This window comes from Schistocerca piceifrons, chromosome X (genome assembly GCF_021461385.2).
Source record: "Schistocerca piceifrons isolate TAMUIC-IGC-003096 chromosome X, iqSchPice1.1, whole genome shotgun sequence".
Taxonomy (NCBI): domain Eukaryota; kingdom Metazoa; phylum Arthropoda; class Insecta; order Orthoptera; family Acrididae; genus Schistocerca; species Schistocerca piceifrons.
Window position 1 is genome coordinate 489,376,129 of NC_060149.1, and position 21,543 is coordinate 489,397,671.

A 21,543-nucleotide genomic window follows, 5' to 3' on the forward strand; every position below is an offset into this window, starting at 1 on the left:
GCCCAATTGACCTATCTTCCTGCCAAATTTCAAACTTCCTCCCAAAACTCAAACCTCCCACCAAAACAGCCATCTTGAATGACGTCATGGCCACCATTTTGGATGACGCCATGCGCTGTTGCCAAGTCTACACGCCGCCATCTTGGATGACATCATCGCTACCATCTTGGATACATCTCGCAACAATGCAGAGTGGGGCAGAATCTGTTTGCCCCAGTACTGTTAGACTCACCTTAGCTATGCACACTTTAGAGCCAGGATATGCTACCTGAAATTACACACTCTGTGCCACTTAAAAAAATATGGAGAGACGAATTCGGAAGGTTTTGATGGTGAGTAAAGCCAGTCGTCACAAATGAAAGCATCGCTCGGTGACAACACATGCTGCTCCACATCTCATAATTCCATCCACAGAAAAAATTCGCCCTGCAGCCGGTTTAGTGGCCCCTCTTGTGTGTACAGTTTTGCATCACCTCGGTTCCGAGAGTTACGGAACCTATACAAAAAATTGTAATAGACATCAACATAAACATCATCTCCAGCCTTTTAATTGCTCATTAAAAAGCACACATCCCTGTTGTACAACCATACAGCGAGACCTTCGAAGGTAATGGTCCAGATTGCTGTAAACAGTGGAACCTCTTATACCCAGTAGTATGTCCTCCTGCATTTATGCATGCCTGAATTTGTCATGCCATACTATCCACAAGTTCATCAAGGTACTGTTGGTCCAGATTGTCCCACTACTCAACGACGACTCAGCGTAGATCCCTGAGCGATTGCTGGGTCACGTCGACCATAAACAGCCCTTTTCAATCAATCTATCCCAGGCATGTCCGATAGGGCTCATGTCTGAAGAACATGCTGGCCACTCTCGTCGAGCGATGTCGTTATCCTGAAGGAAGTCATTCACAAGTTGTGCACGATGGGGGCGCGAATTGTCGTCCATGAAGACGAATGTCTCGCCAATATGCTGCCAATATGGTTGTACTATCGGTCGGAGGATGTCATTCACGTATCGTACAGCCGTTTCAGCCCCTTCAGTGACCACAAGCGGCGTACGTCGGCCCCATATAATGCATAACCCCAAAATATCAGGGAACCTCCACCTTGCTGCAGCATCTGGAGGGTTGCCTCCAAACACGTCCCCGACGATTGTCTGCTTGAAAGCATATGCGACACTCATCAGTGAAGAGAACATGATGCGAATCCTGAGCGGCCCGTTGGGCCCATCTGTATCGCACTGCATGGTGTCGTGGTTACAAAGATTGACCTTGCCATGGACGTCGGGAGTGAAGTTGCCCATGATGCAGCCTACTGCACACAGTTTGAGTCGTACCTTGATGTCCTGTGTCTGCACGAAAAGCATTATTCAACGCGGTGGCCTTGCTGTCAGGGTTCCTCCGAGCAATCATTCGTAGGTAGCGGTCATCCACTGCAATAATAGCCCATGTGCGACCTGAACGAGGCATGTCATCGACAGTTTCCGTCTATCTGTATCTCCTCAATGTCCGAACAACATCGCTTTGGTTCACTCCGAGACGCCTGGACACTTTCGTAGTTGAGAGCCCTTCCTGGCACAGTGTAACAATGCTGACGCGATCGAATCGCGGTATTGATTGATCGTCTAGGCATGGTTGAACTACAGACAACAGAGCCGTGTACCTCCTTCCTGGTGGAATGACTGGACCTGATCGGCTGTCGGACCCCCATCCGTCTAATAGGAGCTGCTCATGCATGGTTGTTTACATCTTTGAGCTGGTTTAGTGACACCTCTGAACAGTCAAAGGGACTGTGTCTGTGATACAATATCCACAGTCAATGTCTATCTTCAGGAGTTCTGCGAACCGGGGTGATGCAAAACTTCTTTTGATGTGTGTAGTTCCATCTTGGTAACTATATGTCACCTTAACCCCTCTGAAAAAGGCAACAGCACAGTGTGCAGAGCCTTTTGCAAAGATTTCCTTATCGTGGTCGGTCAAGTCGATTAGATTACCTCCGACAATAAACCCCAGTTCTGGCCAGAGAAATGGGAAGCAATATAAAGAGAACACAGGACTGGACTTATATACACATCCATACGGCATCCCGTTGTTTCCGCTGCTTAGCGACGAGATTGCGGCAGCGCCACAGCACATGTTTGTTTCGATTTTTGGATGTGTCGTGAGTGGTGTAAGCTGCCCACACATTAGGTGGATGAAGACACTAAGTCTGCTGGGATTCTGGGCCATAGTCAGTCTTGCGGCGAAGCCTTTCTCGTGGTCTTCGTGTTTTGATGGCGCCTAGAGAGCGCCATAGGCAAAGCACATTATGAGGGATGAGCATCTACAGTACGAGGCATCGTGTTGTAGCATAATTCAGGTTCTGAAAAAGGAGAGCAACGGTAAGAAGAGGACCACTGATAAGGATAAGGACTGACCTACATCAGAGAATTAATTTACTTTTTAGTATTTTATTGCAGCAGCGACTGAACGAGAGGAAATTAGAGGAGTTTTTGTAGCATGTAGAGCAACGAGTAAGTGGGAAATAATGGCATCTGTAAGTTTCAGATGTGTGAACGCAGGAGCAGATGTCGTGAGACAGAGCATCTATGCAGACGAACGGGAGCATGGTTTCAGACCACTTCAGCATTGGGTGACAATGCTGTCAGAAGTACTTAGTTGACAGGTGTGGAGTAAAGAGAGTAAATTAATACTGAGTGTTGTGTGGAAAGAGCATGTTGGATGAAGAGTGGATGCAATGCTGGCCTATCCTAGGGATAATGGATGACAGGAAATGGTACTAACACAACTTTCACACGGAGACCAGAGGCACTTCACACCACATATTTAAGACAAGTATAAATGTTAAGGATGTCAAGTTTAGCCAATACGATAGTAGAAACTTCTTATTTCGATTTTTTGTTATTCCAATCCCTCAATTAATTATATTTGTGCTCTCAGTGTATTTATTCAAAGAGCTTACTGTTTTGGGTTCTTATTCTATTCATAAGAAACAATGTATGTAGAACTTGGTAAAACACTGGCACTGAAACATTCTACGAGGACTTTGCATATATTGGGAGCAATTGATGCATCCTGTGTTGCAAGGAGGCAACACCCTGTGGTTGGCGACAACGACCACGAGGCAGCCTGAAGGAGAATGCCTGTGGTAGAACGGTCCTGAGGCGTGCTGAGTGGAGGGCTGGTCATCAGCACTGAAGGAGTACTGGGACAGCTGGGGATCTGCGTGCCTCCTTCACAGCCCAGTCTTGGCTGCCATAAAGCAGCCTGCCCTGGGAGGCTGCGAATGGAGGTGGCCTTCCAGACAAGAGTGGCCTACCATTGATGCCATGTCACTTACTAGACAGCCTGGCAGATGGGCTGGGCGCCGAGTAAATGACAAATGATGGCAACCAGCCACTGAGCGGTTGTGAATGGGACGGCCAGTCTGAGGACTTCTCTGACATCACGGCATGCCTTCAAAGGGCCCACAGACGAGCTGGCGCCACAAGAAGGCCCAGATAAATTTCACAAGTGGACACACCCTCTGTACTGACAGCGTGCCATGGTCTGCGTGAGTTGCTCCTGCATTTGTGTACGAGGATGCAGACAGTCACCAGCGACATGGGAGATATCACAAGTTACCCACTGTCACAGTGGGAGAGAAGTAGTTCTCACTAGTAGATGGGTTTCACACCAAATGTGACACTGTCTCACCACCTATTCTGGGGGGAGACTACACGGTTTCAGCTACTGGATTGGGAGACAATGGCCGAGCGGTTCTAGGCGCTACAGCCTGGAACCGCACGACAGCTACGGTCGCAGGTTCGAATCCTGCCTCGGGCATAGATGTATGTGGTGTCCTTAGGTTAGTTAGGTTCAAGTAGTTCTGACTTCTAGGGGGCTGATGACCTCATAAGTTAAGTCCCATAGTGCTCAGAGCCATTTTTACTTACTTGTTTAGATTTTTAGACTCCATGTGTTTTTAATGGTAATAATTATGGTACGTTTCATGTATCAAGAATGTCTGAAAGCTTGTGTATTACTGAGCAGGGGTAAATCAGTGAGGCAGAGAACAGTGCAAAACCCATAGAATTGTAATATGATTAGTGACATATGTCGTCTCTGACCCAAAAAATTATATGATTGAGTAAAAAAAAAATACTGCTGCAAAACCTTGTAATCTCTTAGTAACCGTCTACCTGAAGGCTGGGGGTACCAACGATCATTGGGTCCACATGAATCCTACTAAACTCAGCAATGTTCACCTTTATATTTTGCACGCATGCAGCTTTGCGTGAGTGAGTGATCCCTGAGGTGAAAGAGGTCAAGTTAGGATTTTATTTTCATGTGTGGTCTTGGTTGGCAAAGTCACCCGCAACACTCATGTCATCATTGTGACATCTCAAAATTACTTGATGGTTTCCTCCATTTCAAGTCACACTGTAACATTTGGAAGTAAGACACTACACATCGTCTGTGGTGGGGCAGAGGGGTGGGCAGTGAGAGAGTCCATATTCATGGCTAAAATTTAATGTTGAATTTACTCCCTAGATATCGTTTTTGTGCGATGACAGGATGTTATCAGCATGAGTAAGCATTGATGGGAGCATGTACATTGTTAATGCATGCTTGATCTTCGTGGTGGCTCTCCTTGTAACAGTATTTTTCTAGAGTTGAGAACAAGCAGGCAGTTTGTTCACTTAACAGTGTAGTAGACTTTTGGGCTTGAAAGCCACATGTAGCTCTTGGTGAAAGGAACATCTCGAAGCACCTACCGGGGACAGAATGCTGGCACCAAGAATTTGTCACACCAGTGAGCAGACAATGCAAGTGGTCACAGAGGCGAAAAAATTGCCTATCTGGAGCTACCCGTTAGGCGCCTCTTGCCGCAACAGGGGCAGGGAGTGCGAGACAAATCTAGGTCGTCTGGCCAACGCATTCCAGCAGTGCCATAAGCTCCCTTTATGAACAGGAATAATGGCCATAAAAATTCGCGAGTTTCCATGTTAACTGTGAACCAGATGCTATCGAGAGAGTCATCAGGTGGTGTCATCCGTCGGTCTGCAGAGTTATTTTGGGAAGCCTTGGGCCTTCAAAACAATATTAGAAGGAACACGACATTTATGGTGGCTCTGAAATGATCTATGTTCGGACACAAATGCTGTTCTCTTAACCAGGGCCCCTGGTCAGAAACGCAGTAACATCTGGGGCATCCATATAATGATCTCCATGACAAATGTGTTGTTCACTTTAGAGGTATATGGGAACTCAAACCAAATGACCTAAAGTGACCATGGTAAAAAACAAGTCGCAGCACAATGTCTCCTCCTCTCTGCACGAGAATTTGCGAGTCAAGGACTGCCTGCTTCTCCCGAAAAGAAAAGAACATTGTAAACTTTGTTTAGGATTGACAGTTGAGTACAGCAGAAGAGTTATAAGGGACACATGGAGCGCAAGGAGTCTTGTGATAGGCACAAAGCCCCTGTGGGAACAGTTGCAGGAGTACTTTTGTGGAGTTTACAGAAGTTTTATGGGAGGGGAAGAGTGGAAAATTTGGCCTTCGGATTCAGACTCTGGTCTTGAGAAGTCTCCTGATTCAGGCTCTAGTCTGGAGAGGATCCTGGTCTTGCCTTTTCTTATGAGTGGGTTTAGTTTGGGACATTTGTCCTGAGTGTGACTTCACACTAGCAGTGGTCTTGACTGGGAAGCTTTTGGTGAGGATTTAGCTGTACCGACAGTTTAGACCTCTGTTGCATCAGACAACTACTGTGCCTAGGGCTATCTTATTCGTGACAGGTCTGCCGCTTTGAAGTCTGATCTCCTTGTAGGCACTGCCATATAACTTAGTCAAAGTGGTTCAAATGGCTCTGAGCACTATGGGACTTAACTTCTGAGGTCATCAGTCCCCTAGAACTTAGAACTACTTAAACCTAACTAACCTAAGCACATCACACACATCCATGCCCGAGGCAGGATTCGAACCTGCGACCGTAGCGGTCGCGCGGTCCCAGACTGTAGCGCCTAGAACCGCTCGGTCACCCCGGCCGGCGTAACTTAGTCAAGTTGGTCCATGGTATGACCATTAAACAGGAGTGTCACATGCTCGAATCTGCTGAGATTTCAGGGTTCCATTACAGAGCAATCGTGTTCCTTGCATCAGATCGTATTTCTTGCCTGTGATAGGATATTACAGGCGCGGCACGTCACTGCTCCGCAGACGCTGGAACCACCACCGTCACCTAAGATAGCGCCACACATCGAGAAAGGAGGTACTGTGTTGCTGTTCTGGCTTGCTAGGGTAAACAGAATCACAATCTCGCCACTTTTTCTCGGCTGTACCAATGTGGTATAACTTCCGTGTAGAATAAATCCATCAAAGTATTTGAATATTACATAATTTCAGACTGCTTTATCCATGTAAATAGTTCAGTCAGACAAACCATAGTCTTTGCCCACCAGCCGCCACCCAGGAGAGTGTTAATTGTTCGTTGCACATTTGTGCTGACATCAGATCATGTTTTATTTTTGTCATCTACCTAATATACATCTTTTTGACCTGTTTTTTAATAAATAAACTTGTGCCATAACTTTTATAAAAGAGCAATCTTGCATTGATATATTAATCTCCCATCAAAAATTGACTAAAATAATGACAGGGCCTACATTTCATTAATATAGTTTCAACACTGAAGTTTATTTGGGTTCTCATAAATGTGATATTCTGCAATGCAGCCCTTCAACAACAAACACACTCAAAGGGCAAAATCAATTTAGCAGAACTATGAGGCAGATAGTCAAGCTGAAGGTTTATTGGGTATAGTGATTGCTGTCTGGTCAGTAACTCAGAGTCGCCTGTCGAATATTGTTACACATTTTTTTTAAGGAAAGCCATGTTTGCTTAATTTTATAGATTAAATATTATTTGTATGAAGGCCACCCAAAAGCATGATATGTTCATAAAATTAAAAAGTAGATAAATGTGTTGTCAGAATAAATGAAGAACATAAGCCACTTTAAGGTCCTCTTCAGAAAATGGGATCTGCTCTTTGACAAAATACTGGCTTTGTCCTTGGATAATGTTGCCCATTCTAGCTTACGCATCAACTCGTGCATTTGATGGTCACCTGTCATTTTGTGAACTATTTGATATAATGAGTGGACGCAGATTTTTTGAGATCTTTCCGCGGCTTTTTATCTGCTTCATTGATGTTATAATATTTTTTGTCTATGTTGATAATTTTGCCAAGCACAGTTTAACATAATGGCCCACAAACTTGTTGATTAATGGTTGTCAGCTCTCCGCCGCTATATTATTTTGCTGGATTGTTTTTGTAATTGCTGTCATTATTGTACACTTGTTTTTATGAGAAATAATGTGATATGCATTTTAATGCAGGGGTTGGACAATAATACTGGAACACCAAAAACTAAACACAGCCTAATACGCTGCAGGAAACCCGTTGGCATTCAAAATAGCTTCCAGTCTCTCGGAATGGATAAGTACAGGTTGTGTACGGTTATCAAACGACTACTGTACCATTCTTTCTGCCAATCTGTGGCAAGTTCAGCTAACGAAAATTGACGTGGACAGTGATCACGCAACTTTCTCTCCAAAGTAGACCACAAACTGTCAATAACATTGAGATATTGTGGCCGAGGTGACCAGGGAGACAGGATAACTCATCCTCATCCTCATGCTCACAAAACCAGTCCTGGCCGGCTGAATTGTGTGAACAGCGGCCCTGTAGCCTTGGAACACAGCATCACATTTGGAAAAAAAAAAACATTGGACCATCAGATGTTCCTGATCAGCCAAAATGGTCACATAATCCTTGGCAGTAATGTGACCTTGCAGAGTAACTATGGGTCCCTTGGAATACAACGTAATGGCTGCCCAAATCATCTACTACTGGCTATTATTTACATTTATTCCAAGCATATTTTTCTCCCGGTGTTTCCATATTTTTTCCAATCTCTTTACTTGTAACTCGTTGAAAGTGTATTACTTATTATATGACATAGTTATATATTGTGTACTGGTATTTTGCATTTGCATTATGTCTTCAGCCTTCTGTAGGACTGGGGTTACTTTCGTTCTCATTCCAGCTTTCGCGTAGTGGTACCGGTCCACTATTAGCTGAAATATTATATATGATATTTGGGCACAGTGGTTCTTAGATGTTATAGTTGTTTTAGTTTCACGTTGACGCTTACTTAATTGAAGTTGAATATTTCCTTCTTATGAAGAGAATTCTTGCAATGACAGTTTCATATGCTTACTATAAAACTTCGCTTTTGTTGTTAATAAACCATCTTCCTATAAAAGTTATCTGAATTTTTACTCAGTTTCTATAAATATTACGTATTTAACCTGGTGAGAATAGATATGGCAGTCTATCTACACGCATTAATGGTGAATCTATCAAACTTACAACATACCATAGTGGTAATTAATGTATGTTTTATATTTTGCGTTTACATTACGTCCTAACCTCCTGCAGAACTTGGCTCTTTGTCATATTTCACTCTTACTATGCCTTTTGATTGTCGTCTGTAATCCTCACATTAGCATTAGCATACATATTTTCTGTAAATGCTGTGCATTTAGTTTTATGAGAAAAAGTGTGGTATGTGAATTTTGCATGTGACTTGTTAATGTGTAGTATTTTGCAATATGTCATAGTGGTAACTTCGGTATGTACATATTTTGCCCACGCGTGATGCTCCAACCTTGTGCAGAGTTTGGTTGTTGTCATTTCTAATTCTTATTGTGCTTTGGCTTGTCATTTCTGATCTCACATTATCACATGCTTGTTGTGTAGTAAATAGTGTGCTACTTAAGTTTTGATATTATAGCTATTTTTATGCATGTCAGTATCAAAGAAAGAACCTGACTTCTAATTCTACTGTAAAATGTTTTGCTCTGTAATTGTGTATTGCGTCAGATAATTATGTGATGAAGTGTAACAACTTTGAATTCGAATGGTTGAAGCAGCATGAGCTACACCTCTGCTTGAGTTTGTTTTTCGTAACAGACATCTTCGGTGTTTACACTTTGACATGTATACACATAAATGACAATTAATTATAGCCGTGGTCTGTAACGGATCAAACTACATATTGTGATAAGTCTAGATAAGTAAAAGTGTAGATGAGACTACCATGGATTACCATACTGATAGACGCTGTGACTTCTGATAAACAGTTGATATTTTTGTAATAATTACCGCACACACTATCTACATACAACTGATTAGTTCCTGTACATTTCATTATGTTTGTTGCTCTGGTTGGTTCGATTAAGATACCGAGATGCTAGTATAATACCGAAACCGGTAGCTGAAAAGGACCATTAATGCAGTCGTTTGTCATGCGTTAAACAAAAAGAAAAAAGAAAAAATGTCTTACACTAATACTTCATCGCCAGAAACTCAGGACTCTCATCCTTACATATTTATTAGATTTGTAAAAATTGAACAGTGCCTCCAGGTTGTAGTAATAAACTTGCCATCGTGCCTCTGAAATTATAACGTTGTCAGTAACTCATCTCCTATCTGTTAGAACTGTATTTGTTCATGGTAGACATTCCTATCATTCTAGAACTTTAATTTCTTCACTTATATTTTATGAATCTTCGCCGAATTAGGATGAGTTTCCATTAGTGTTCACTGCCTAAAACATACTAAGCTCATGACTCAAATTAAGCTATAGAAATTCACTCTTCAACTGTAACTGTAATACATTTAGATTTTCACTCGAACATAAATTTCTTTTGACAATGTAACTGAAATAAACAATTATACAGAAGAACATTGTCTGTCTGAAGGTGGTCATTAAAAAGGTGTTCCACTAAATCGTAAACGTCTTCCTCACGAGTCGTATTTCTTTACCCAGAACAATCACCTTAAATCAGTATAAAAAATTACCGCAATGAAGTTAGCTGCGTAGCACCTACTAACAGACCATGCAGGATTGAGCCACCGAAAAATTTACCGCGTATCAATAAACAACCTGTCGCCAGGGTCTGAAAGTAAGTTGCACGTCTAACAACGCAACTGATAAAACAGAAGCGGCTTGGTAAGAACAATGAAGAGGAAGTCGTACAAACAGTGAATGTCGCCCAGCAAGTTGGGAAATTAAATCATCCTACGCTCCACATACTGGTAAGAGTTAAACACCACACGAGAGTAAAAGAATATGTGTTGTGATAAACCCAGGAAGCTAGAGGTATTGCAGCTGCAACAGTATACTCAACTGAAAAGATACGATACTACGTTTCTCGGCGTTGAAGCGAGCATTCCACGACATACAAGAGATGAATGTAATCAGATGTATGTAAAAAACTTGGTGCAAATGATATAATTGGGTAAAGCCACAACAGCTATGGGACAAAATAAAGTTTAAGTTGGAATCTGAAAGAAGTGAAATGCAAAAATAGAAGGTAACTTTTAAACTTATAGTTCTACTCGTCTTAATATGATTCACTTTAATCGTAGATCGTCCTCAAATCTTAAGCATCTTTTAACTGAGCAGGTGAACAAGGATGTCCTACCTAAGAGAGCGTGTATGAAATCAGCGTGTTGAAACAAAAAAATGTTCAAATGTGTGTGAAATCTTATGGGACTTAACAACTACGGTCATCAGTCCCTAAGCTTACACACTACTTAACCTAAATTATCCTAAGGACGAACACACCCACCCATGCCCGAGGGAGGACTCGAACCTCCGCCGGGACCAGCCGCCGAGTTGAGACAATTTTATGATAAATTCTAATGAGCATCCTAGCAAACATCTGTACTGTCAAACACAAAGAGTATCAAAAATAGAATCCGCATAGGCTGTACCATATAGAATCCACGGCTCTAACGTAGTAGTCACTACACGCATTAGAGGCGAAGCCGTAGGTTTTGCGGCACTACCCGTCGCAGTAACGTCACATCTCGGGAGATAGAATCACAAATAATAAACTCGTTAGTGTGTCACGTGCTACTAAACTGAGTCAACAATCCTATGTAAATGCAACGCCCAGGCGAAAGTGTTTACGCCTCTTACTTATCTGAGCAAACAGCGCCAGTGTGTCGCGCCACTGAACAAATTTCCTGTTTTCAGAAACGCTTCCGATGGAGTGATTTCTCAGTGTCTCAGATACAAAGGTTTTCCCTCCCTCTACTCCTCCAGTTTTCTCTCTCTCTCTCTCTCTCTCTCTCTCTCTCTCTCTCTCGCTAGCATTTTACAGCTCTTTAGGGATTAAAGAGTTAGAATGTAAGACTAGGTTTTAACGTGCCGTATTTAGCGATGGGGTCGTTAGGGAAAGAACACCCGCTCAGATTGGGGAAGGATGGATAATTTAATCGACCGTGTCCTTTCCAAAGAAACCATCTCGTCATTTGCTTAGGCGATGTAGTGAAACAACAGAAAATCTAAATCTGGATGGTCTGGCAGGATTATAAATCTCCGTCCATCCGATTGCAAATCCAGTGTCTTGTGCGTGCACCACCTCATTCGGTTGAGAAGTTTAAGAGAAAGAAGAGCGAAGCAGTAGAATTTATGTGGTTCAGATGGTTCTTTCACTGAAAAACGCAATTGTTGATCTTGAACTGAGTAATGAAAATGCTTTTTAGATATATCCTAGAAATAAGAACGGAAATCAGTTATAAACTGATTGAAAATATTACAAATGTTGTTATTTCGACGAATTTCCGCAAAATATGAATCCCAGAAGGAATTTTTAAACGTGACACATTCCTTCATTCACGTCTGTCTATCCCTTCTCGTTCCTTCTGTATTAGATGGACGGCGTGCTTAACGTTGCCTGAGGTGCTCCACAAAAAACTTTCTGTGTGCTATAATACGTGAGGACTCGGTGTCACTACTAACCCGACACCACTCACGTGCATTCAGAACAAAAAATAAATATTTCCCATGGAGTCCGTAAATTTACCATTGAGACAGAATCTGTTGCTTTCCCCGTGGGGCTTGGTAATCGAAACCATCTTTCAGTCTGCATAAAAACTTTAACACTGGTTCACGACACGTGCTTTTCCCGAAGCTTAACTGAACCAACGGCTGTTATGGAAATGTTTTCTACAGCTTCTGAGCACGTCTAACCTTAACAGCTAAGACATAGCGCTGAACCATGGTAAGGTCTAATTGAACACATTAGGGTCCATTTAAAACGCACAAGGCTTGATTGATTGATTGATTGATTGGTTGGTTTTAACAGGGAAGCTAAAACAGCTTAGGTCTGACCCGCCACTGCCCGCACCGAAAGTAGGTTTATTGTGCGGTATTGCTCCCTGTATATCTAGCAAAGTCAACCAGTGCCCTTAAATAGTGCAAGGAGTCCCTCAACCAGTTTTTTGTTAGACGCAATTTCTTCAGGTCTAAATGCCCCGAAGATTCCGTATCTTTTGCTTTCCAGTGCCATGCATTCGAAGATTAAGTGTGATGCAGTTTCTTCACCATCATCACAGATCCTACATTTAGGGTCCTCTTCCGTTATAGCATTTTGTGTAGGTGTTTTTTGAAATTCCCATGGCCGGTCATCAGTCCAGTCATGAGTTTGATCTCTTCCCTGTTCAATCCCAGGATTACAGATCTTCTTTTAAAACATGGCTTGGGCATCATTACCTTACCATGTTTTTATTTATGGACCTTGGTCCAATATCCTACATGCTGTTTCCTAAGCCAGTTCCGTAGTTCTAATTTCATCATAGCCTTGGTGGTTGTCAGGACAGGTTCCGGTCCAATAAATGGAGTTGTTGCCCCCCCATCCTAGCCAATCTATCGGCTTGTTCGTTGCCATAGATCACTGAGTGGCCAGGGACCCACACTAGGTTTACCCTATTGCTCCCCCTAGCTGCAACAGAGCCCTATGGCAATCTGCAACAATCTTAGATCTTGTTGCACGAGCTGCCAATGATTTCAGGACTGCCTCGCTGTCTGAATAGATATACACTCCTGGAAATGGAAAAAAGAACACATTGACACCGGTGTGTCAGACCCACCATACTTGCTCCGGACACTGCGAGAGGGCTGTACAAGCAATGATCACACGCACGGCACAGCGGACACACCAGGAACCGCGGTGTTGGCCGTCGAATGGCGCTAGCTGCGCAGCATTTGTGCACCGCCGCCGTCAGTGTCAGCCAGTTTGTCGTGGTATACGGAGCTCCATCGCAGTCTTTAACACTGGTAGCATGCCGCGACAGCGTGGACGTGAACCGTATTTGCAGTTGACGGACTTTGAGCGAGGGCGTATAGTGGGCATGCGGGAGGCCGGGTGGACGTACCGCCGAATTGCTCAACACGTGGGGCGTGAGGTCTCCACAGTACATCGATGTTGTCGCCAGTGGTCGGCGGAAGGTGCACGTGCCCGTCGACCTGGGACCGGACCGCAGCGACGCACGGATGCACGCGAAGACCGTAGGATCCTACGCAGTGCCGTAGGGGACCACACCGCCACTTCCCAGCAAATTAGGGACACTGTTGCTCCTGGGGTATCGACGAGGACCATTCGCAACCGTCTCCATGAAGCTGGGCTACGGTCCCGCACACCGTTAGGCCGTCTTCCGCTCACGCCCCAACATCGTGCAGCCCGCCTCCAGTGGTGTCGCGACAGGCGTGAATGGAGGGACGAATGGAGACGTGTCGTCTTCAGCGATGAGAGTCGCTTCTGCCTTGGTGCCAATGATGGTCGTATGCGTGTTTGGCGCCATGCAGGTGAGCGCCACAATCAGGACTGCATACGACCGAGGCACACAGGGCCAACACCCGGCATCATGGTGTGGGGAGCGATCTCCTACACTGGCCGTACACCACTGGTGATCGTTGAGGGGACACTGAATAGTGCACGGTACATCCAAACCGTCATCGAACCCATCGTTCTACCATTCCTAGACCGGGAAGGGAACTTGCTGTTCCAACAGGACAATGCACGTCCGCATGTATCCCGTGCCACCCAACGTGCTCTAGAAGGTGTAAGTCAACTACCCTGGCCAGCAAGATCTCCGGATCTGTCCCCCATTGAGCATGTTTGGGACTGGATGGAGCGTCGTCTCACGCGGTCTGCACGCCCAGCACGAACGCTGGTCCAACTGAGGCGCCAGGTGGAAATGGCATGGCAAGCCGTTCCACAGGACTACATCCAGCATCTCTACGATCGTCTCCATGGGAGAATAGCAGCCTGCATTGCTGCGAAATGTGGATATACACTGTACTAGTGCCGACATTGTGCATGCTCTGTTGCCTGTGTCTATGTGCCTGTGGTTCTGTCAGTGTGATCATGTGATGTATCTGACCCCAGGAATGTGTCAATAAAGTTTCCCCTTCCTGGGACAATGAATTCACGGTGTTCTTATTTCAATTTCCAGGAGTGTAGATGCTACAGCCATTGTAGCACCTACGCATATTCTCCTCCACACATGCCCTGATTGCAGGAATTTCAGCCTGGAATACAGAGGTCTGTTTCCCTAGAGAGATGATGTTCTCCAGTCTTGGCTGAACCGCATACACCCCTGGCCCAACGCCTTGGTCTGTTTTCGACCCATTGGTGAACCAAACGATGTCCCTCGTACGGTGTCGAATTATTTTTTCCCACTGCTCCCTACTTCCAATTATTATGCTGTAAGGCTTGTCTAAGCAGTTGGGAGCTATTATATAGTCTGCAGGCATTTCCCCAGCCATTCCTATATTCATCTCACTCACTATGTTATTGTGTGATTCTGGATATCCGAATGAGACCCCGTTCTGCTGCACTTACCATAGAATGTAAGGTCGTGTTACTGTAGGCCCCCTCGATATCCAGGAAGATGCAGAGGGTTATTTCTTGGAAGTGAAGTGCTTTTTCCACGTTCCCAACGAGTTGGTGGAGAGCTGTCCTACATGACTTACCAGGATGGTATGCGTGTTGGTTAGGGTGTAGAGGAACCCTGCTTAGCCTCCTCTCCACAACATGTACATTAACCAGTTTTTCCAATGTTTTGATAATGAAGGAGGACAGACTGATTGGTCTCATATCCTTGGCCTTGGTATGGCCATTTCTTCCTGGTTTTGGAATGAAGACAACCTTCACTGCCCCCCAATCATTGGGAATGATTCCTACTGCTAGGCTAACCCTGAATAGCCTGCATAGGACTCTTATGAGCTTTCCTCCTGCCTGTTGCAGGAGAGCTGGAAAAATTCCATCTGGGCCAGGTGACGTGAATGGTTTGAATGTTCCCACCGCCCACTGGATTTTGTTGAAGTTCACACACTCCTTGGCCATTCCCAGTCCTCTCTTCGAGTGCCGGAGAACCGTTGTCTCCCTGGGGTCACATACTGGTCTGTGTTGTCTGGCAGAGCATATTGAGGAAAGTGAGTTTTGAGGAGCAATTCCAGCGTCTCATGTGCTGTCTTTGTATATTCCCCATCCTCCTTCCTCAGCGTACCTCCTGGATTGGTTGGTGCTCTAGTGAGAACCTTGTGAAGTCTGGCTTGTGCAGTCGTGCCCTCCACTTCCTCACAGAATTCCTTCCGGGATGCCTCCTTTTCTTGTCTTATTGCAAGATTGTAATTGGCAAGGGCCTCACGATATTTAGCCCATTGTCTTCGTACCTGTTTTCTTTGCATTTCCAGTTTGTTATTCCACCAAGGAACACTCCTATTTATGCACTTCCTAGTGACTGTGCAGTTGTCCTGATATGAGGTCACTATGGCAGAGGTAACAGCTTCTGCTACTTCCTCAAATTCTAAAATTCTACTGGTTTCCTTATCGAGGTTTTCCCAGTTTGCTTTCCTGGGATTCCTATAGGTCATGGTCTGTCTGAATCCCATTTCAACCTAGAATTTGATGTACATGTGGTCCGATGAGGATGGCTCCAACACCACATGTCATTGTTTGACATAGCTACCCATCGTCATGGAACCAAAGGTTATGTCAGTTACTTCCTCCCTTCTGCTATTTCTGAATGTAGGTTCATTTCCCCTATTCAGGACCTCTAAGCTGTTAGCCAAAAGAAATTCAAGAAGGTACTCACCTCTACTGTTGGTGTCCTTGCTGCTCCACACTAGGTTGTGAGCATTGGCGTCGCATCCCACCAGCAGTTGATTACCTTGCCGATGGCAAGTCTCTACCAGTCTCCTCACCTCCAAGGGAGGAGGAGAGCTGTCCTCATAAGGAAGGTATGCTGAGGCCAAAATAGTTTCCCTCGTGATACCTTCCTCACATTGCTGAATTCTGATGGTCACTAAGTCCCTAGAGCAGAAATCCATCACTGACATGAAAGAAATGCCATTTCTTACATAGATGCATGTTCTGGAGTTCCTTAGATTCCTAGCATAGATCAGCTTACCTCTAGTGCCACTGAGGCCCCGATACAGCCCCTTTGTATAAATAGGGTTCTTGTATCAGGGCCACGTCCACTTCCTGCCTCCCCAGGCAGCGTCTCAGGGCACCAGAGGCCGCTTTACTGTGCTGCAGATTAATCTGCAGCACCTCCATGCTCCGTCTTGCTGCCATCTTTGAGGTCTTTGAGAACCCTTATGGTGACCTGTGAGAACCATAAAAACAGTTTCAGGTCCTGCTTCCGCATAGCCTTCAGGGATTTCTCACCGACCTCCACCACCAGGCTCTCCTTCCAGAGCAACCTTCTGGTTAATCACTCTCCAGTCTTCTGTTGGGACATTTGGGTTCTGGGCCTCTATTTTCCCAAACAGAGTCTTGAGAGAGACTTCCTTAAGGATCTTAGGTACCCATAATGATATCTTTGCGGTCTTAAGAAGCTCCGCTGCCGTCTTAACCAGTAGCTTCATATCTTCCCATGGGGATACCATGAGCACCTTGTCCTTGAGCCATTCTACCGTGTGCACCCCCTAACAGACAAAAACGAGTGCACCACGATCTAGACAGACGTTCCTGAACTTGGGTCCTGAGCCAGCGTGCCCCCCCCCCCCTCCCCCCAATCTTTTCAAAGAGGGCCATCTATACCAGTTCCTCCTGCTGCGAGGTGATGGCCACCAGTGGATAACCTTCCTGGATAACTACCATCCTAAAAACCGAGACTGCAGTACTATAGGTCTGTTTCCCTATTTCTTGAATCAGTTTCTTCTGGACTCGCTTATGCAGGGAGGAGGGAGTCTTTGATTCCTCCCTTATCTGCTTACTACCTGTCTTTGACGTTGAGGGGGTCTGCGTGTCCCCTTCAACCTGAGACAGTTTCTTCCTGGGGGTTTTAGTTTCTGGTCCCTTTAATTCCCTCGTCTTTAGGAAGCCATTCTTTCCCTTCCTTTTTCCTCTGTTCCCTGAGTAGCTTCCTCATCTGGGCCCCAGACAAGCCTTTGATCTTAATCTGGTCTAGCTTCTCGGTTACAGTTCCCACTTCTGGTTCAGTTCTAGACCCTGATTCAGTAGTGGTAATGCCTTCCATGTCCCTGATGGTTTGGTATCTGAGGCCTCAATTTGCTCTTCAGTTTGTTTTTCTTTATTTTCTATAATCCTGTCGATATTGGTCCCACGAGATTTGGGGATCTAGAAGGTCCACACCACGAATACCCTGCGAAGTGTAAGGTTAATTACTCAGGGAGGTCGCCCAGTATCTCTGAGACTCCGTTTGCGACACATCTTTCCATGTGCCACGCACCCCTCGGCACGGATCGCCTCACACCTTGGGCTGGGTCAGGGAATTGGGTAGGACTAGGAGTGGATAGGGAAGATGGGACGTTGTGGGACAATCTTAGTCTGATCCATCGGCTGAGGCCTTCCGGCAGTAGGTCCTCTACCTTCGGCATAGCCCTCAGCTTCCCGCGGATACGCAAGCCTCTCCACCAGCACGGACAGTGCTTCCTCAAGGTGGTGTCCCCCACAGAGGACAAGCCTTTCTAGTTGAAATATTTCCGGCTTTCGACTAAAGTAATAATGCAGTGAAGTATTGGTCTGAGGCAGTGGTCACCACCCTGTGGGTAATTACTCAATGAAGGGTAAAGTTAAGCTTTCTAAGGGGTAAAAACAGGAGATTCCGATTGTGCTTCTGCGATGAAACTAAATTATTTTTAAAATATTGTTACCATTATCACCATTTAATAAGACTGTAATACTGATTACATAAATTACCAACAATTACATTCCTTAAATGCCAGTATTAACTCGTGACACAATGTGGTGGACCTGTGAAACGAATGAGTGAATATCGTCTTCCTCACATAGTCTACACATTACAGACATACTTTGTACAGTGCATCTGTGAGGTGGCGTACATTCAGGGGAGGCAACAGAAACACTCCTTTGGCAACAGTAACTTTAACAATACATATGTAGTGGTAATCACATAGATTTCAACTATGTCTAAATAAAACAGATGCGTTTGCTCGAATTAATGCGTTGATTGCGTTACATTATTGACAGACCATTGTAAACCGAGGCAAAGCAATGTCCGTGTAGCTTAGATGACCAGCGAGATCCTTGCATTGCGCACCTCTCTGGGTCACGGGACGTGTGCGTGTTTTTCTAGCTTCGGATAGGCATGTAATACAGAGACAGAGTAGCGGAATATATCAATAGTAGTGCGGTATTGTTTTAGCCAGTTTACGGGTTTGCCGAATGTGTATGAAAGTATGTGAAGATCTATGATACTATATAGTAACACAATATCCAACTATAGAATGAGATAAAGTTAGGAAGGTAGGAGACAAGGTACTGGCAGAAGTAAAGCTGTGAGGAAGGGGCGTGAGTCGTGCTTGGGTAGTTCAGTTGGTAGAGCACTTGCCCCCGAAAGGCAAATGTCCCGAGTTCGAGTCTCGGTCCGGCACACAGTTTTAATCCGCCAGGAAGTTTAATATTCAACTATGTCTACATGTAAGAGTACGTGCTAAAAATAATGCCCCCGACTTGTTTACAAGAAAACTCTTGAAAATTTTTAAATAAAACAATTTTATTAACATTTTACATGTTTATTTTTCATGACTACGTGTTTATTTCTCAAGATAGTCACTTTGACTACGAACACAATCCATCGAACGAGAGACCAAGTTGTTGATAATGCCACTGTACATTGTTTGAAATTATTGACAGAGCCACAACTTCACCTCCACTTTCACCGCTTCTTCACACTCAAGGTGAAGTCCTCGAAGGTGTCCTTCAAATATTGGAAACAGATTAAAATCGAATGGGAACAAGTCGGGACTGTATGGAGTATGATCGATGACAGTGAACCCAAGATGTTTAATTGTTGAAGACGTCGCAACGCTCGTGTGTGGTGTGGCTTTGTCTTGCTGAGGGAGAGGGCGCTCTATATGTGGAAGAACTCTAGATCATGTTTTCAACAACTCGATAACACCATGCTGCTTCCCACTCATCCACTTGTTACATTACACACCGCCATATTACACGCTACAATTCATAGCTCTCTAGCGGCAGAGGGTTGCAACTTACATCAGCAAAGCGAGAAAGTCGGCCGAATAATAATATACATGCCACGTAATACCCCAACCGATATTGAGAACAGAATAAATAATTCTGGATTATTACTTTTCAGCACTCCTTACCGAAAGTAGTTCAAAACACGAGACGTACCTACACTCCTACGAATATGTAGTATTTGAAGATATTCATTGCAGTAATATTTTAAAGTATTTGGTCCGGTGATGACAGTTAGCTGAAACGCTTAATCAGTGTTGGGACTAATAAAATAAATCGTTGTGGCTGCTGACCTATAGGAAAAGGTCCTGTCTGCCATTTTGAAGTCCATTAAATTCAATAGACCTTTCCAGTGTAATATGTATACTGGTTAGCCAGTAGTGGTGACCTACATTGAACTGACAAAATTCATGATATAGCGATATGCACATACACAGGTGTGGGTAGTATCGCATACGCAAGGCTTAAAAGGGGAACGCATCGGTGGAGCTGTCGTTTGTACTAAGGTGATTCATGGGAAAAGGTTTCCGCCGTTGTTATGGCCGCACAATGGGAATTAATGGACTTTGAATGCGGAATGATAGTTGGAGCTAGACGCATGGGGTATTCCATTTCGGAAATCGTTAGGGAATTCAGTATTCTGAGATCCACCCTGTGTCAAAAGTGTGCCGAGAATATCAAATTTCAAGCATTACCTCTCACCACGGACACGGCAGAAGCAGAAGGCCTTCGCCAAATACCGAGAGCAGCGTCATTTGCGTAGAGTTGTCAGTGCTAACAAACAAGTAACACAGCGTGAAATAACAGCAGAAATTAATGTGAGACGTACGTCCAACGTATCCGTTAGGGCAGTGCGATGAACTTTAGCGTTCATGGGCTATTGCAACAGACGATCGACGCGACAGCACGACATCGCCTGCAGCGCCTCTCATGGGCACGTGACCATATAGGTTGGACCCTACATGACTGTAAAACCATGGCATGACAGGATGAGTCCCGATTTCCGTTGGTAAGAGCTGATAGTATGGTTCGAGGGTGGCAAATACCCCACGAAGCCATGGACCCAGAACGTCAGCAAGGCACTGTGCAAGCTGATGGTGGCCCCATAACGGGGTGGGCTGCTTTGACATGAAATGTACTAGGTCTTCTGGTCCAACTGAATCGATCATTGACTAGAAATGGCTATTTTCAATTACTTGGAGACCATTTGCAGCAATTTAACCGTGACGGAAGTACTATGGATAAACAATACGCCATGTCACTGAGCCACAATTGTTCGAGATTGGTTTGAAAGACATTCTGGACAATTAGAACGAATGATTTGGCCACCCAGATCGCCCGACATGAATCTCATCCAACAGTTGTGGGACATAATCGAGAGGCCAGTTCGCGAACAAAGCATTAGCAATTATGGACGGCTACAGAAGCAGCATCCCTCAGTGTTTCTGCAGGGGATTTTCAGCGACTTGTTGAGTCCATGCCAAGTCGAGTTGCTGCACTGTACCTGGCAAAAGGAGGTCCGACACGATATTAGGAGCTTTCCCATGACTTTCACATCAGTGTAACTGCTGCGTTTTGCTGGTATTGTTTGTTGTCTGCAAAGGACATAAATACTAGTAAGACCATAACTGGGGACACACACTTGAGAAATTTAGAGAACTCAGTAATCGAGCACAAACAGTCTGCTAACAATCTTCAATCGTCTGTAACTTTGGCTGCTTTTGGGGAAAAAAGAAACTACGCTTGATGGCCAGCTTAAAAATGCTCTACAAAATGAAAAAGTAAAGTGGATCAGACACATTTTTAAAAACGCTTTTAATGCAGTGTTTTTAATGGGATAAGTTTTCTTGAGGACACTTTTAGTCAACAAATTCTATTAATGAGGGAAACTACGTGGAATTGAAGTACAGTATGATTCTCTTATAGCGAAGCACATAGAAATCTCTACTGTGCATAAGAGAATCTCTAATCCAGTTCAAAATGATCTGATACAAGACATAACTTCGACCGTTCATCGATTATAAATCGGAAATCTGTGAATGTTCCTTTTGTTGCTGTCATTGCTGACGGAACTTCATACGTTGCAAATAAAGCACAGTTTTGTATTTTCCTGTGTTTTGGATGTGAAGGGGAGATGAAGGAAAGATTCTTGGTGTTTTGAGATACAAG